The 9,692-nt window shown below is 42.1% G+C and overlaps 3 pseudogenes; all 3 read left to right on the top strand.

Annotated features, from left to right (window-relative positions):
- The first annotated feature begins 340 nt into the window (after nt 1-340).
- On the top strand, nt 341-1,077 carry LOC117749930 (annotated as a pseudogene).
- Nucleotides 1,078-6,551: 5,474 nt separating this feature from the next.
- On the top strand, nt 6,552-7,286 carry LOC117749929 (annotated as a pseudogene).
- Nucleotides 7,287-7,732: 446 nt separating this feature from the next.
- LOC117749928 lies at nt 7,733-8,470 on the top strand (annotated as a pseudogene).
- Nucleotides 8,471-9,692: the final 1,222 nt, after the last annotated feature.

Here is a 9,692-nt window from a genome sequence, read left to right as displayed (position 1 = left end):
AGACAAAAAGTGTCCGGAGGTCCACTACAGTGGACATGTAAAATTCAAAATTAAAATTATTTTCAAAATGTTTAAATTGTAAGATGTTTTTTTAACTCTAAATAGGTAGGAAATCACAAAAATAAGAAGTTGGAAGACACTATTTCCCCTCAGTTCCCAGGAGGATATATATATATATATTTTATATGGCATGTAAATAAAGTAAGTAAATAAAAGGAATAGGTGGATATCTGTATGAATAAGTGCCCTGATATCACTTTTGTGGTGATTTGGCACAGGATAAATAAAATGTACACGTCATTTAAATATATATTTTTATTTCTCCGTTGTCTGAAGGTACATGTCCAAGTATCGTCCGATAGTTGTTCTTGAGAACAAGTCAACCAAGGATGCGATGAGGCCGGCGAAGGTAAGAAGCATTCCAGAGGATAAACTACCCGAAAGTAGTCCTCCTGTCGGCTGTTTGAACCCTGCGTGGTGTTCGTCCGCGAGCAGCGATTCTGTCATCTTAACTTCACGTTCCGCGTGCGCTTTCAGAAACACCGTGTCCCAAAGACGTCTGTCACACCTGCCACGTGAAGAAACCAGCGGTTCCCGTGAAGACGGCCAACCCACCGATGGGCATCTACACCAAGAGAGACTTCATGAGGATGGCCACGGCGGTGCTGATGAAGCTCCGGCCCGCTTGTGTGGACACCAGGAGCGGACACAAGCAGCTCCTTGACAACTCAGGACTCGTCCCCGAATACATTAAGAAGAAGTTTTTTTTTCCTTTCCGCATCACTACACACAAAGAAAAAGAAAGCTAAATACAGAATATTTTCAAGTAGCTCATAGAAAAACCTAAAGAATAGTCCCCCTTTTTTTCATTTTATTACATCATCTATCTGTTTGCAGCAATACAGAGAGGTACCCAAGTACCTGTAGCAGCGCAATGAAGAAGAGCGGAGAGCTCAGGAGAGGTATCACGACTGTGTGACACAACAGCGGGAGCAGGGAGCCATGAAACACCTGTCGGAGGAGGAGCGGCGAAAATTCAACACAACATTTCTTTCAGTGTATAAGCCCAAGTTCTGATAGTTATTCTTGAGAACAAGTCAACCAAGGATGCGATGAGGACGAGAGGTACCAGAGAGGTACCTCAAGAAGCATTCCAAAGAGGATAAACTACCCGATCTTTTCAGACTACAGTGGACATGTAAAATTCAAAATTAAAATAATTTTCAAAATGTTTAAATTGTAAGATGTTTTTTTTTAACTCTAAATAGGTAGGAAATCACAAAAATAAGAAGTTGGAAGACACTATTTCCCCTCAGTTCCCAGGAGGATATATATATATATATTTTATATATATTTTATTTTTTAGAGAAAAATAAGAACAACCCCAGGGTTCTCTTTAGCACTGTAGCCAGGCTGACAGAGAGTCACAGCTCTTTGGAGCCGTGTATTCCTATAGACCTCAGTAGTAATGACTTCATGAACTTCTTCAATGAAAAGATTTTAACTATTAGAGGCAAGATTGATGCTCTCTTGCCCTTAACTACTGCCGATCTGTCATCAAGAGGAGAGTGGCCTTGGAAACGGCTGTATGCCCTGGTGTATATTTGGATAGCTTTTCTCCTATTAACCTAGACCAATTGTCCTCAATGGTTTCTACTTCTAAACCGTCTACCTGTCTCTTAGACCAGTGGTCCCCAACCTTTTTATCACCGCGGACCGGTCAACGCTTGGCGAATTTTACCGCGGAAGGGGGTGTTGGTGCGGCGCGTTAGTGCACCGACCCTTTGAGAGTTAAGTGCGTACGTTTTACATGCCTGCACAGATACAGATACACCACAAAAACTAATATAAAGTGCATAGAATTTTTTACTCACCATAATACCAAATCAATGGGTGCCCTGCGCTTGTTTTTCTACACAGAGACGGTCCCATCTGGGAGTGATGGGAGACAATGACACCCGAAGTGTGTTGCTTATATCCAGTCTACTCCGTTGTTTTGTTTTGGTTGCTGTCACTGCAGAAAACCCCGCTTCACACAGATAGGATGTCGGAAATGGCAACAGGGTTTTCAGTGCGGTGGTGGCGATCTCAGGGTATTCTGCCATGACTTTAATCCAGAACACCGGCAGAGTTGTTGTCTCAAACATAATTTTAAGGCCGCCGTCATTTGCGATCTCCAGCAGTTGATCATCTTCTTGCACAGATATGCTAGATTCACCTGGTTTGTTGACAAATGGGTTGCTGATCCATTCCTTGCCAGTTCGTGGGTCCTTTGTGGTTGGGAAGTAGCGCTCGAACTCCTTTAAAAGCAAAGACAGGTGATCGTGCACCAGCTGGGAGAATGAAAGCTCAGTCTCAGTCCAAAATCCCCGATAATGTTTGAAACATGTCCAATATGCCTCTGTTCACTCGCCGTCCCCACAAATCCAATTTGGCTTTAAATGCAGCTACTTTATCTGCCAACTTGAAGACACTATTTCTCCTCAGTTCCCAGGAGGATATATATATATATATATATATATATATATATATATATATATATATATATATATATATATATATATATATATATATATATATTTTATTATTATTTTATTTTTTAGAGAAAAATAAGAACAACCCCAGGGTTCTCTTTAGCACTGTAGCCAGGCTGACAGAGAGTCACAGCTCTGTGGAGCCGTGTATTCCTATAGACCTCAGTAGTAATGACTTCATGAACTTCTTCAATGAAAAGATTTTAACTATTAGAGGCAAGATTGATGCTCTCTTGCCCTTAACTACTGCCGATCTGTCATCAAGAGGAGTGGCCTTGGAAACGGCTGTATGCCCTGGTGTATATTTGGATAGCTTTTCTCCCATTAACCTAGACCAATTGTCCTCAATGGTTTCTACTTCTAAACCGTCTACCTGTCTCTTAGACCAGTGGTAGGAAATCACAAAAATAAGAAGTTGGAAGACACTATTTCCCCTCAGTTCCCAGGAGGATATATATATATATATTTTATTTTTTAGAGAAAAATAAGAACAACCCCAGGGTTCTCTTTAACACTGTAGCCAAAGCTGCTCAAACAGGCGCGAGTTAAGGGCATGTGCTTTGACATGGTTAATAACTTTAACGACGTCAGTCAATACGCTGTTCAATTCCGGTAGCATTTTTCGGCTTGCCAGCATTTCCCTGTGAATGATACAATGCGTAGATTCACACTCAGGTGCAACCTCCTTAATCCGAGCAGTTAAACCAGACAGCCATCCGGTCATGGCAGCAGCTCCGTCTGTGCATATGCCGATACAAAAGGACCATTTCAGTTTTCCTGATATATAACCATCCAGCGACTTGAACAGTTCTGCGGCTGTGGTGTTGGTTGGCAACGATAGTGCACATAACATGTCCTCATGCACATCCTCCTGATAAAGATATCGCACATAAACAAGTAGTATTGCCTTGTTGTCAACATCTGTAGATTCATCAGCCTGGAGGGCGTACCACGGTGATGTATTAATCCTCTCTAACAATTGTGTCTCAATGTCTTCGGCTATTTACTCAATGCGCCGAGTCACGGTACTAGCCGACAGAGGCACCTGTGCTATCTTTTTAACAGCGGCCTCCCCTAGAAGTTCACGGCAAATGTCTTTAGTGGAGGGCAAGATCAATTCTTCACCAATAGTGAATGGCTTTTTAGCCTTAGCAATACGGTTAGCCACTAAGTATGACGCTCTAAGTGCATTCGCATTTACTGATGTGGTGGCCCTCAGTAATTTCTTCTGTCCTTCGTGTTCCTGCTTTTTTCTTTCAAAATACTCCAGGGGCTTGTCTTTTAATCCAGGGTGCCTGGTCTCCAAGTGGCGAAGCAGTTTTGAAGGCTTCATTGCCTCATTAGCAAGCCGGTCGCCGCATATTATGCAGAGCGGGCTTGGAATATGGGAATCACCTGCCGCGATAAACCCATATTTTAAGTAGGTCTCCTGGTATTGTCTGGTAAAAGTTTTCTTTTTCTTTGAACTCGTAGGCTCTTCTTCTGTCTCTTCACTAGACCTTTTCCCTTTCGCAAAAAAAATATCCAAAGACGTCTGTTTCTTACTCATTTTGCTAGCTTGTGGGTTAAAATTGGGCGCACAAGTGCGCAAACGAGCGAATCTGGTCATTTTTCAAAATAAAAGGTTTTTCAAAATAAAAGATTGTTCATACTCTGATAATAAATAAAACGGAAATTATTAATTATTTCTTGTGCGGCCCGGTACCAATTGATCCACGGACCGGTACCGGTCCGCGGCCCGGGGGTTGGGGACCACTGTCTTAGACCCCATCCCAACGAGGCTGCTTAAAGACGTGTTGCCTTTAATTGGCACCTCTCTGCTGGATATTGTTAATGTGTCTTTGATAACAGGCCATGTACCACATTCCTTCAAAGTAGCTGTAATTAAACCTCTCCTGAAAAAGCCCACTCTTAATCCAGAGGTGTTGGCTAACTACAGACCAATCTCTAACCTTCCCTTCCTCTCTAAGATCCTTGAGAAAGTAGTCGCAAATCAGTTGTGCGACTTCCTACATCAGAATAGTTTATTTGAGGAGTTTCAGTCAGGATTTAGAAAACACCACAGCACAGAGACAGCACTGGTGAAAATTACAAATGACCTCCTAATTGCATCAGATAAAGGACTCATCTCCGTACTGGTATTATTAGACCTTAGTGCTGCGTTCGACACCATTGATCATGACATCCTATTACAGAGACTGGATCAGTCGATTGGCATTTCAGGTACCGCACTAAGTTGGTTTAAATCCTATTTATCAGATTGATCTCAATTTGTATTTGTAAACGATGAAGCCTCAATGACCACCAACGTTAATCACGGAGTTCCACAAGGTTCTGTGCTTGGACCAATTTTATTTACCTTATATATGCTTCCTTTGGGCAATATTATCAGGAAACACTGCATAAACTTTCATTGCTATGCAGACGATACTCAATTATATCTATCGATCAAACCAGAGGAGACCAACCAGCTCGCTAAAATTCAAGAATGTCTTAAAGACATAAAAACATGGATGACCTGCAACTTCCTGATGTTAAACTCAGACAAAACTGAAGTTATTTTACTGGGCCCTGAACACATCAGAGATCAATTATCTGGTGATGTGGTTTCTGTAGATGGCATTTCCCTGGCATCCAACACCACTGTAAAAAATCTAGGCGTTATCTTTGACCGAGACTTGTCCTTTAACTCCCACGTTAAGCAAATCTCAAGGATTGCATTTTTTCATCTACGTAACATTTAAAAAATCAGGCACATCTTGTCTCAAAAAGATGCAGAAAAGCTGGTTCACGCGTTTGTTACTTTCAGACTAGATTACTGCAACTCCTTATCAGGCTGCTCTAATAAGTCTCTTAAATCCCTCCAGTTGATCCAGAATGCTGCAGCTCGTGTACTCACAACAACTAAGAAAATAGATCACATTACTCCTGTATTAGCTGCTCTGCACTGGCTCCCTGTAAAATCAAGAATCACATTTAAAATTCTTCTCCTCACCTACAAAACCTTGATTGGTGATGCACCATCATATCTTAAGGAGCTTGTAGTACCTTATTGCCCCACTAGAGAGCTGCGCTCACTAAATGCGGGGCTACTTGTGGTTCCTAGAGTCCTAAAAAGTAGGATGGGAACAAGAGCCTTCAGTTATCAAGCTCCTCTTTTATGGAACCAGCTTCCACTTTCAGTCCGGGAGGCAGACACAGTCACGTCATTCAAAAATAGACTTAAGACTTTCCTGTTTGATAGTGCTTATAGTTAGGGCTGAATCAGGTTTGCCCTGGTCGAGCCCCTTGATATGCTGCTATAGGCTTATAGGCTGCTGGGGGATGTTTTAGGATACACTGAGCACCTATCTCATCTTCTCTCTCTCCTTATGGATGAATTTACATCTCCATTGCACCTTATTAACTCTGCTTCCTCCCCGGAGTCGTTGTGACTTCACGTCTCATAGGGTCCATTGGACCTGGAGGTGTCTGATGCCTGGTGAGCCGGCCTCCCGCGTTGGCCCTGCTGATGCCCCACCCCCTCCTCTCTACCTCCTTCTGTTTCATGGATTGGAGTTCCATTCATACATTGTCATATTCATGTAATGTGTTTATGTAACTTTGTAAATGCTGTTTATTCTGTACACATGACATCTATTGCGTCTGTCCATCCGGGGAGAGGGATCCTCCTCTGTTGCTCTCCTGAAGGTTTCTTCCCTTTTTTCCCTGTCAAAGGTTATTTTTGGGGAGTTTTTCCTGATTCGATGTGAGGTCCTGGGACAGGGATGTCGTATGTGTACAGATTGTAAAGCCCTCTGAGGCAAATTTGTAATTTGTGATATTGGGCTATACAAAATAAACTGAATTGAATTGAATTTATATGGCATGTAAATAAAGTAAGTAAATAAAAGGAATAGGTGGATATCTGTATGAATAAGTGCCCTGATATCACTTTTGTGGTGATTTGGCACAGGATAAATAAAATGTACACGTCATTTAAATATATATTTTTATTTCTCCGTTGTCTGAAGGTACATGTCCAAGTATCGTCCGATAGTTGTTCTTGAGAACAAGTCAACCAAGGATGCGATGAGGCCGGCGAAGGTAAGAAGCATTCCAAAGAGGATAAACTACCCGAAAGTAGTCCCCTTGTCGGCTGTTTGAACCCCGCGTGGTGTTCGTCCGCAAGCAGCGATTCTGTCGTCTTAACTTCACGTTCCGCGTGCACTTTCAGAAACACCGTGTCCCAAAGACGTCTGTCACACCTGCACCGTGAAGAAACCAGCGGTTCCTGTGAAGACGGCCAACCCACCGATGGGCATCTACACCAAGAGAGACTTCATGAGGATGGCCACGGCGGTGCTGATGAAGCCCCGGCCCGCTTGTGTGGACACCAGGAGCGGACACAAGCAGCTCCTTGACAACTCAGGACTCGTCCCCGAATACATTAAGAAGGTTTTTTTCCTTTCCGCATCACTACACACAAAGAAAAAGAAAGCTAAATACAGAATATTTTCAAGTAGCTCATAGAAAAACCTAAAGAATAGTCTCCCTTTTTTTCATTTTATTACATCATCTATCTGTTTGCAGCAATACGGAGAGGTACCCAAGTACCTGTAGCAGCGCAATGAAGAAGAGCGGAGAGCTCAGGAGAGGTATCACGACTGTGTGACACAACAGCGGGAGCAGGGAGCCATGAAACACCTGTCGGAGGAGGAGCGGCGAAAATTCAACACAACATTTCTTTCAGTGTACAAGCCCAAGTTCTGATAGTTATTCTTGAGAACAAGTCAACCAAGGATGCGATGAGGACGAGAGGTACCAGAGAGGTACCTCAAGAAGCATTCCAAAGAGGATAAACTACCCGATCTTTTCAGACAAAAAGTGTCCGGAGGTCCACTACAGTGGACATGTAAAATTAAAATTAAAATAATTTTCAAAATGTTTAAATTGTAAGATGTTTTTTTAACTCTAAATAGGTAGGAAATCACAAAAATAAGAAGTTGGAAGACACTATTTCCCCTCAGTTCCCAGGAGGATATATATATATACATATTTTATATGGCATGTAAATAAAGTAAGTAAATAAAAGGAATAGGTGGATATCTGTATGAATAAGTGCCCTGATATCACTTTTGTGGTGATTTGGCACAGGATAAATAAAATGTACACGTCATTTAAATATATTTTTTTATTTCTCCGTTGTCTGAAGGTACATGTCCAAGTATCGTCCGATAGTTGTTCTTGAGAACAAGTCAACCAAGGATGCGATGAGGCCGGCGAAGGTAAGAAGCATTCCAAAGAGGATAAACTACCCGAAAGTAGTCCTCCTGTCGGCTGTTTGAACCCCGCGTGGTGTTCGTCCGCAAGCAGCGATTCTGTCGTCTTAACTTCACGTTCCGCGTGCGCTTTCAGAAACACCGTGTCCCAAAGATGTCTGTCACACCTGCCACGTGAAGAAACCAGCGGTTCCCGTAAAGACGGCCAACCCACTGATGGGCATCTACACCAAGAGAGACTTCATGAGGATGGCCACGGCGGTGCTGATGAAGCCCCGGCCCGCTTGTGTGGACACCAGGAGCGGACACAAGCAGCTCCTTGACAACTCAGGACTTGTCCCCGAATACATTAAGAAGAAGGTTTTTTTCCTTTCCGCATCACTACACACAAAGAAAAAGAAAGCTAAATACAGAATATTTTCAAGTAGCTCATAGAAAAACCTAAAGAATAGTCCCCCTTTTTTTCATTTTATTACATCATCTATCTGTTTGCAGCAATACGGAGAGGTACCCAAGTACCTGTAGCAGCGCAATGAAGAAGAGCGGAGAGCTCAGGAGAGGTATCACAACTGTGTGACACAACAGCGGGAGCAGGGAGCCATGAAACACCTGTCGGAGGAGGAGCGGCGAAAATTCAACACAACATTTCTTTCAGTGTACAAGCCCAAGTTCTGATAGTTATTCTTGAGAACAAGTCAACCAAGGATGCGATGAGGACGAGAGGTACCTCAAGAAGCATTCCAAAGAGGATAAACTACCCGATCTTTTCAGACAAAAAGTGTCCGGAGGTCCACTACAGTGGACATGTAAAATTCAAAATTAAAATAATTTTCAAAATGTTTAAATTGTAAGATGTTTTTTTAACTCTAAATAGGTAGGAAATGTTTGAACCCTGCGTGGTGTTCGTCCGCGAGCAGCAATTCTGTCGTCTTAACTTCACGTTCCGCGTGCGCTTTCAGAAACACCGTGTCCCAAAGACGTCTGTCACACCTGCACCGTGAAGAAACCAGCGGTTCCCGTGAAGACGACCAACCCACCGATGGGCATCTACACCAAGAGAGACTTCATGAGGATGGCCACGGCGGTGCTGATGAAGCCTTAGTGAGCCTGTAGCACTATCGACAAGATGCCTGTAGCACTATCGACAAGATGATCAATTTGGGATGGACTAAAGTTAGCACAGGAGTCCTCTTTTATATTAAGACGTGGTATTGAATTTAATGCAGAATGAATAGGTTCTTTAAATTTAGCTACAGCACTGTCAGTTAGACATCTGGTGTAGGAACCTTTGTCTAGCGGCGTACACTCTGGTTGTATGAACTAAAAAGTTATGAGGTAGCGGTAAAAGAGGGGTCTGTGGAAAGACTATTACATGTTCTATGTTAATGCCATATGCAAGAACAAGGTTGAGGGTTAAAGCAGTGAGTGGGTTTCTGTACTCTGACAGAAGCCAATCAAATCTAATAATGAGATAAATGCAGTACTAAGGCACTCATTATCAACATCCACATGAATATTAAAATCTCCTCCAATAATCACCTTATCAGTTTTAAGGAATAAACTTGATACATTACGGAGTCTGACATTGATTTGGCCGATGTACACACCGATTCCACATTAACTTTAGTGACCTCCGAGTGGAGAATTCAGGAGTCAACCATGTAGCCTTTTAGGGGTACACGTAATAGGCCTATAAAACCTAATTTTTTTAAACAACTATTCAATTATTTCTTAAACTATTTTGACTCATTTATACATTTATATTAAAATGTATTTATTGCTGTTGACTGACTAAATTAAAAACTTTATTTCAAGTTGTACAGTTAACAAACAGTTTGTAAATTCAGTGCAGTGTTGATTTCGGCATTCATTTTGCATATTAAAATTCACATAAATT

Source organism: Cyclopterus lumpus, chromosome 20 (genome assembly GCF_009769545.1).
Source record: "Cyclopterus lumpus isolate fCycLum1 chromosome 20, fCycLum1.pri, whole genome shotgun sequence".
In the NCBI taxonomy this organism is placed as follows: Eukaryota; Metazoa; Chordata; class Actinopteri; order Perciformes; family Cyclopteridae; genus Cyclopterus; species Cyclopterus lumpus.
The sequence above is the reverse complement of the archived record's forward strand: the minus strand, read 5'-3'. Positions and strand labels throughout refer to the sequence as shown.